General features: G+C 34.2%; 1 protein-coding gene across 2 annotated transcripts in view; it reads left to right on the top strand.

The window, feature by feature from the left end:
- The first annotated feature begins 1,512 nt into the window (after nucleotides 1-1,512).
- Nucleotides 1,513-9,583, top strand: part of kug (FAT atypical cadherin kugelei) — a 651,494-nt gene continuing 643,423 nt past the window's right edge. For both annotated transcript variants that reach the window (XM_073986279.1, XM_073986278.1), the window contains exon 1: nucleotides 1,513-1,701. The gene's annotated coding sequence lies outside the window, so the exon portion shown is untranslated. The remainder of the gene's footprint in view (nucleotides 1,702-9,583) is intronic.

Genomic DNA, 9,583 nt, shown 5'->3' with positions numbered 1-9,583 from the left:
ATTCCACTTTCGATCGGAGTTCGCGAATTGCAATGCATTCGACTTTCTTATGTACAGGTTTTGGGATTATATTTTCTAAATAATAATACTCACAACCTCATACCAAGCTAAATGCAACAGCGCGTACAACAATGCATTGAACACGGGGAACTACAAAAGACCACAATACAGCACCAACCCCAAAACACAGACATAACCCCATCATTACCACCCCGCAATACAACAAACAATCTACATACGATTCAAGACAACATAACCCCCATAGAAGAAGGAACACCTGCACCAACTTCCACAACATCAGTCGAAGGACCAAGCAACCACATAACCACAAAAAGTAGAGAAACATTTACGGAAACCAGAATCAAATTTTCAGAAACCAATCCCGAGAATAGACATAGAGAAATAGACATAAATCACTATAATTCTAAATAGCCAAATACAGACAGCGTATAAGATATTCACCGCCTGCATCAGCCTGCAAATATCTAACTATTGTGAGTCGTACGACATAATGACAGATGAACAAAAATAATAACTACCCAATAACGTAGCAAGCAATTAGAAACCATAAAAACCTTTACGCCGCATTCATAGACTATCAAAAAGTTTTCGATTCAGTCCCACATTCCTGGCTCTTCGAAACCCTACAAATCTACAAAATTAACCCAGTACTAATAAACTGCATACGTCAACTCATGCAATATTGAAGAACCACACTTAACCTGCGGTCCGGAAACGAAAACATCACTTCCGGCCAAACCATTACTTCTAAAAAAAAGTCAATATGTCTACAAACTCAAACAGTCTGGCTCATAGGGAATAACACACTGTTTCTACATGGATGCTCTCAAGATATACGCAGGTACCAAACCCAATCTTAGTCATCTATTACAAATAGTAGAAACGTTCTCCAAAGACATAAAAATGTCATTTGGAATAGAGAAGTGTAGAACCCAAAATATAACCAAGGTAAATACAACTCTAGAGAAACTTTCAGTACGTCCGATGGAAAACAAATTACACTGATCCTCAAAGGTGAGCACTACAAATACCTGGGCATCAAGCAAAACATAATAGACGAATTCGCAAACCGCCTTTACATGATCAGCAAACCTAAGTTAAGTTGCTGAAATCTGATCAAAGTCATAAATACATACGCAATACCCCGTATTTGGCACTATATCCTGGTCCACCACCACCTAACTGAACTAGACAGTTAGAAAAATATTAACAAAATTCAACCATCACCCCCCGAAAGCGTGTATGGGAAGACTAACAATACCTCGAAAGCAAGGAGACAGGGGACTACTTCACATCCAAACCTTACACAATAGACAAATTTAAACTTTAACTAACTGTTTTAATGCGAAAGCAACAACATCAACTCTTTATAACACCATCGTAAGTGCGGATGACAACCTCACACCACTAAATCTTGAAAATAATACCCATACAAACCCAACCCACTCTCAATCACCAAAAAAAATCTGGAAATCCAAACCACTTCACGGGAAGTTTGGCAACTCTTGTTGTGTTAAGACGTGTTTTTGTCTAGTGTCATAATAGTGATTTTTATTTTATAAATTATACAAGTGTTTCTGTGTTATTTTGTCTGAAAACCTGTTATCTAGTGAAATTTTTAATCACCAACAAAGTGTTACGTGATATTTTGTGTCGTCAAGTGTTATTTTTTGCAAATAAGTAAACTGCCTTTTTTAATATTATTTAAGCTAGGCTTGTTGTGTTTACTTTTTGTTATTCTTCTCATTTTGACGTTTTATTATTACACTCTGTTGTGTTATCCATTCACCCGATAATAGTATTTAAATTTTTAAAGTTTACTTTTAGGCGCTAACTAATACCTTTTAGAATTTTAAAAGCAAAATTTTCGATTCTTAACTGTATCAATATTATAACACCTTGTGCAGCATACTTTTAGGTACTTTACCATTATTATAATGGCTTGTCTGTACAAGGAGTGTACTATCAAAAGCACCAGTGAGAGGCTTATAACATGCTGGTTGTGCGATAAGCATGCTCACTTTAAGTGTGCTGGTTTTATAAGAGATTATGATAAAATTACTGACCGAAACAACGGGCTGCGTTGGGCATGCGTCGAGTGTAGGAACTTGGAAGTGGATTTTTATCGTCTCTTCAAGGAAGCCAAACTCGGAACTATTGCCCTGAAGAATGATATTGATTTGGTTTATTCACGGCTTGACAATATAAGTAAAATGTTTAATAACTTTGAGTTTGTTGATGGTTCGCCGAAAAGAAAAAAGCCATTAGCTGTTGCTCAGGGTGAAAATTTAATATCGTTAAATTCACCAATTGTGGCTCCGCCACGTAACAATGCTAAAGATATTTCATCGGAAAACCATCTGGTGCTACCGGCTCCTTCCTCAAATGTGTTAACTAGTGGTGTCGCCACAGTAAATTCTAATAAAAATATTCCTATCGATACCTCTCATTCTCATACCGCACCCGATGTTTCTTCACACTCTGCTGTAATACCCCAAATTATGGTAAATGCTCCTATTTCAACACCTGTAATATCTCCAAAACCTATAATAGATACTTCTACGAACAATAACGGATTAGTAGTGGTTGCCCGTAGAAAAAACATCTTTATCTCGAGACTGCATGAAAATACATCTGTAGACCAGATTCGTAGTTATATTGGTGCTAGGTTAAAAGACCTTCGAGAAACGGATTATAAAGTTCTTAAATTTAACTCGTCAACTCCGCGTGATATTTCCTCATTTAAGCTTACAGTTCCTAATGATGTGTTCGATGTTATGGTTAGTGAGTCATTTTGGCCTGATGATATATTAGTAAAAGAATTCTTTTTTAGAGAGAGGACAAATGCTGTACAAATTCCTACGGCGTTGCCTCTCTCAAAAAACTAATTTTAAAAAACTCTTTAAACTTACTCTACCAAAATGTACGAGGTCTAAACACTAAGCTTCGAAATATTTATTTAAAATCGTTTGATAATGAGTATAAAATATTTGTTTTTACGGAAACATGGCTTAAACCTGACGTCCGCGATTGTGAGCTTTTTTCTGATCAATATCAAGTGTACCGGAAAGATAGAATTAACAAAATAGGTGGTGGAGTACTAATAGCTGTTCACAACTCCATTGCCTCTGAACGCATTATTATAAATGACTACCCAAATATAGAACTAGTCTGCATTAAATTGAAAATCTCAAACAAATTAATCATTTTAACATGCTCATATATTGCTCCAAATTCTGACTGTAACATTTATCTTAAACACATGGAAACGATTAAAGATGTTGCATCCTCTTATTCTGCAAACTATAATCTGATTTGCCTTGGTGATTTCAACTTGCCAAATATTTCATGGATTCCAGGTGACAATTTTGTTGATTATGTACCTGTCCCGCCTTCGATGTCATCAAATGATTTAGACATATTTTGGGAACATATCTATGATTTATGCTTATTTCAAATAAATAATGTCTGTAATATTAAAGATAAGATTTTGGACCTTGTGTTTTCCACAACTACTAATATATCTGTATGCCGATGCCTGCCTTTCGCAGAACCAGAAGACAAATATCATCCAACATTGTGTATCGAATTTGAAGACTATCAATTAACGAACTTTCCTTTTAAAAATAAAGCTCGTAACATAAATAAACTAAACTTTGCCAAAACTAACTTCGACTTGCTTCATTCAACTTTATTGAACACTGATTGGACATTTGAAGGACATATAGATGAAAGGATTTCTAAATTTTACAAACTGATTAATGATGCTTTCTTAATCTCTGTCCCCATCTTAAAAAATGAACAAGATAGAGGACCCATATGGTTTACTCCTTACCTGAAACGTCTGCGAAATTCTAAAAGTAGATTGTATAAAAAGTATAAAAAATCAAATTCTTCCTTGAATTATGCTAACTATTTAAAGGCAAGGACCACATATAATATTGAAAACTCTAAGTGTTATTCAAACTATTTAACGAAAATGCAAAATCAACTACACAATAATCCTAAAAGTTTTTATAATTTCGTAAATACTAAACGTAAAGTTCGTGAATTTCCTAGCAGTATGAAATTCGGCTGTAGAGAATCTTCTGATAGCACTGAAATATCAAATATGTTCGCAGATTTCTTCCAAAACACTTATTCTAGATTTTCAAGTAATTCTTCTTATAATTACAAAATTGAAAAATTAAATAATTTTCCAAGCCTCAAACTTATTGAGGAAGAGGTTTTACATGGTTTAAAGACTTTAAAAAGTACAAAATCTCCCGGCCCTGATGGTGTTCCATCATATATTCTTAAATCTTGTGCCTATGTATTATACAAACCCCTAACTGATATATTTAATGATTCTCTATCTGTGGGTTATTTCCCTCAATTCTGGAGATCCAGTTATATAACTCCACTTCATAAATCTGGTAGTAGATGTTGCATTGAAAATTATAGAGGTATTGCAAAGTTGAGCGCGATTCCTAAACTCTTTGAATTACTGGTTACTAAGAGATTATCTCATTTTGTTGCACCCATCGTGTCACCTTATCAACACGGCTTCGTCACTGGTAGATCAACCCTCACTAATCTTTTAGAATTATCATGCTATATCCATAATGGTTTTGCCAAAAAGCTCCAAACGGACGTAATTTACACAGATTTCAGTAAAGCATTTGACACTGTTGTTCATAAATTGCTAATTTATAAACTGGATATTATGGGGTTTCCGTCTACAATTTTAAATTGGATATCTTCTTATCTACAAAACCGAACTCAAAAAGTGTCATTTAACGAAACTCTTTCTAAGACCATAACTGTCTCCTCTGGTGTTCCACAGGGCAGTCACCTAGGTCCATTACTTTTTGTCCTATACTTGAACGATCTTCCATCAGTTATTCGTACATCTAAGATATTAATGTTTGCAGATGATGTTAAAATCTTTACTAATCTAGACTCAATAAACCAATCTATATATTTACAAAACGATCTGTATTCCTTGGCAAATTGGTGTAGCATTAATGGTATGTCATTGAACCTTAAAAAATGTAAAAAACTGTCGTTTTATAGAACCAGGCATATTCCTTGCGATTATTCCATAGGGACATACCAATTAGAAAATGTGGACTCGTTTGTTGATCTAGGTGTTATACTAGATAATAAACTTCGTTTTCACCTACATATTGAGGCCTCTGTGAATAAAGCAAAGTCATTGTTGGGCTTTATAAAACGTTGGTCAAAAGAATTTGACGACCCCTATGTGACCAAGCGTCTCTTTGTCTCTCTTGTTCGACCTACGCTTGAATATGGATGCGTGCTTTGGAGTCCATTCTATAAATGCTATTCTGATAAAATAGAATCTGTTCAAATTCAATTTCTTCTTTTTGCACTTAGAGGCTTGCAATGGAATACGAATGTAGCTCTTCCACCATACGAAAATCGTTTAAAATTAATCGATCTACCAACTCTCGAGAGAAGACGTTTAATGCTAAGAGCAATATTTATTACCAAAATTTTAAGAGGACAAATTGATAGTAACTTTTTGGTCGGTGAATTAGATCTAAATGTTCCCTGTCGTAATACGCGTCATTATATTCCACTTAAACTTCCCGTAGCAAAATCAAACTATGAATTAAGTAATCCGTTTCGTTCCATATGCGAGGTCTATAACAAACTGTATAATATTATACCCTTTTATGATTCTGTGGAAGTAATAAAAAATGCTATTTTACGTATGTAGATTGTGGTGTATTGTGATGTTTGTTTGTATTTGTGTTTCCTGTTAATAAATGTATACAGTATTATATTAATACCGGCTGAAAATCATTGTAGCCGGTAGTTCCCACCTTTTATATCCCTCCATAGTACGGACTATGGGGTGTACGCGCTCCCTTCGTCATGGGGAGGTGGCCCCCTCGGTCGGCAGGGGCGGGAAAGAGAGGCGTGGGACGATCGTAAAAAAAAAAAAAAAAAAAAAAGAAGTATCCCAACCAATTGTTCCAGCCACACATAGACATAGAAAATACAGTGAACTGGTTAAAAGACAGCAACATATACAATGAAACAGAACGATTCCCTGCAAACATTTGCTATCTGTCTCTTGTCCAATAAGTCACTTGAATACGATTGCAGAAACGAATGCGATAGTCGCATTTTTATCCAAAAAGATCAAGCTCTCGAGAAGAACTGTTCCACTCATTAAATACTTTCTGTGAGACTCCCATTGGACACTGCAGAAAGTTATTAAAATGATAATATGGATAAGCATGTTCGCTTTGCAATCTCCGCGGGTTCGATTCCCAGGCCATTCAAGATCTTTTTTCAAATGACAAAAGTAATTTAGGCTAAAAGACATATGTAAGTTAACACAGTCTCCGTCGTCTCACCCTAATAATCGTGATAATAATAACTGCAATGTCAGCAAGAGACATCATAATTGTTCACCAATAGCCTAATGCAACACCCCACACGGGTAGCAGCGTCAGCATTGCGACATCCATCATAACACAACGCAACACTCCGAACGGGAGCAGTGTCAGCAAACTAATAGCTCATTTAGACTAGACATAAATCCTCGACTGGATTTAATAAATCCAGTACAAATCTCATTGCATTTAGATATACATTTTGGAGGATTTAAATAGCAGTCAGCTGATTTTTGTTCATAGCACAATTACCGAGGTAGATGCATTAGCCCATCTGATCGAATTTGAAACGTCAAAAGAATTTATTGTAAATTGAACTCGTCTCAAAAAACATACGTCAAATTACAAATGTATTGTTTAATACTGAAAATGTTGTCACATTATGCTACTAATGCTAACTAAAGAGCAAATAAAGAATTATTTTATCGCAGTTTGCCCATCTAAAATAAATAAACGAATTATTTTATCGTTTAGACATCATAAATATTAGTCTTGGTTGATTAAAATCAACTTTGTACATCAAAACAAATTAAATTTTTCCCCCATGTTTACAAATTTTTTACATTTTAAATTATTTTTAGTGTAGCAATTCACCGATGCATCTACCTTGTTTCTTTTGCCAGCTTTTTGTATTTTCTAGCAACATGTTGCAAAAAACAGAGTTGTATAGGAGGATTTATGCCAGATTTAAAACAAATCCACTCAATACGAGGATTTATTTTTGTATGGGAAATCTGGTAGATTTTGGCTGGACTTAGCAAATAAATCCTGAAAATGTGCTAAATCCGGCTAATGAAGTCATATCTAAATGGGCTATAAGGCTTATTAAGTCCCTTTTTGGAATAAGTAGTTTTAGTTTTATAAGTAAACTCGAATAAAGAAACATCTTTATGTTAACTTGTACGTTGATAAATAATAATTACAATAATAAAAATAGTCAATAATAAAGACTAAATTAAAAAAGAAAAACTATTTTTTCTTTTTTATTTTATTTTTTGTGTTATTGTTGACCGGTTGTGGAGTTAATTCTTTCTTTGGGTTATTTTGTCTTAAGGGTTTTTATTTAATTCATTATTTTATTAACGTATGTTTTGGAAATACTCAGGAATTGTCGCTTATGTTAATTTTGTCACCTGAAGAATGTGAAGTCGCCTGCCCTGGTAATCGAACTCCGGGCATTCAGTTTGCAAAGCGAGCATGCTTACCATTGCACCACCGTCACATATAATCCTCTGTAGACAAATGTCTTATTTGTTTCATTTACTACAATTCTAAAAATAGATTTAGGCAATCTCTTTCTTATCTAAATAAAGATGAAAATTAGGCTCATAGAATTGTTATTGCTGTTTGCATGCATTTCTCTGCATTGCATTTTGCAAGCTGTTTTCAGTGTAATTTGGTTTTGTAAAACAATAGGAGTCGTATTTTTATCTAAATGCAAGTCCCCAAATGGTGAGCAAATGAGGTAACTATGTAATTGTGATTGTATATCAGACAATTATCGCATTTTTTACAGAAAATGAGTCACTAAAAAGTCACAAAAATACCAACCACTATCGCAATATTTACAAAACACACATAACTTAAAAGAAATCAAGATTCCGCCAATAGTAATAAGCTCCCCAGATACCATCCCCAAGGAAACCACAAAATGTGTTAGGGATTTAAACCTACAAAGCAAAGTATAAACAGAGATCCAAAAATCAATAATAATAAAGGCAACACCTGTAATTACGGAAATGATTAGATGAATGAAGGATACATAATATCCCAACTGAGCGCAACCTTTGTAGAACAGGCGCGTGTCGTGCCGTGAGTAGTGCGTGTTCCTGCCTTTTCGAAAAAACGCCGTGTTTGTGCGTGTCGTGCCGGAATACATGTTGGTCGTGCGTGATCGTGTTTGTTTGTTCGACACGGTTTTGCACGACACGACTAAACACGATCTGCTATGTGATCTATGTGACACGTTCGTGCTAAATTTTTGGTTCTCGTTAGAAGTCGTGCAAGAGACCATACTAAACACGAAGAATATAAAACCGACCAAATTTGTCCTAAAATTATTTGTTTCGTTTTCGTAGTCTGGTATTTATTGCCGTTTTGTTATGGAGAGGCCAGTGTATAAGTGAAAAAAATGATGCTTGTTTGTCATTTGTTTTGTTCATGAGAGAAGCAAATACAAAAACTACTCAAAGGGTTAACGCAATATACTCTCTTTGCAAATCAGTTGTTTATCTGACTGTATTATCTGTTATGGAAAACATCCTCTTCCCGAATTGAGAAAACTGATTGACTGGCCAAAAAACGTAGTAAGATATTTTAAACACTCGGAGCTAAACAACAAATTGTCAAAAATATTAAAACAAAATATAAGAACACGTTAGAAATCAATATTAGGGTTATACATTTTTTGAAATTTTTGCAAATATCAAAAATACCACCGCATAGCCGTGTAGAGCCTGAAAAACTACTATGAAATTCGGTGTAATTTTGACTCTATTGCGAAAAAGTTTCTGCACCAAATGCATTGAAGTTCAGTAATGCATTATTTTTGTTTTTTATAATGACATATACGCTTTTCGCAATTACTTATTAATGTTTTTAATCTAATTTAAAATCAATATCAAACCTTTCTGGACCAATTTGTTATCATATCGCGATATTTCAGAGCAATTAATGCACCTTTGACAATATTGCAATTTTTCTTCTTTATTTGCCGATCCGTATTCGGATTTTGGCGATCATGCAATTACAAATTGAATATTTTAGATGTATATGGTAAATTTCAAATTTCCTTTACAATTACATAGAAAAAAAAATAAAAACTTTTTTGGCGAGCACATCCGCCATTTTTGGTACATGGGTTACGAAAAAATCGTGGTTTCAAATCTGTTCGCGTTCACAAAATTGGATGCTGCACTCACAAGTTATATGCGGTTTTACTCTCTTGTAAAGAAAAAATATTTAAAAATTCCTATTGTCTTTTAATAAGAACATGTATATATGAATCGTTAGCAGCATTTGATATCTATCCGTAGATGCTAAAATAGTTGCTAAATTTATTTTTATTTTCGCGGAAAATCAGAAAATGTTGAAGAAATCTTGGAATAAATTTTATTTATTCTAAATCAGAGTCCAAAAAATCTCTAAAAAAA

The sequence above is a fragment of the Musca autumnalis genome, unplaced genomic scaffold (genome assembly GCF_047663935.1).
Source record: "Musca autumnalis isolate F117 unplaced genomic scaffold, ASM4766393v1 scaffold_4, whole genome shotgun sequence".
Classification (NCBI taxonomy): domain Eukaryota; kingdom Metazoa; phylum Arthropoda; class Insecta; order Diptera; family Muscidae; genus Musca; species Musca autumnalis.
The sequence above is the reverse complement of the archived record's forward strand: the minus strand, read 5'-3'. Positions and strand labels throughout refer to the sequence as shown.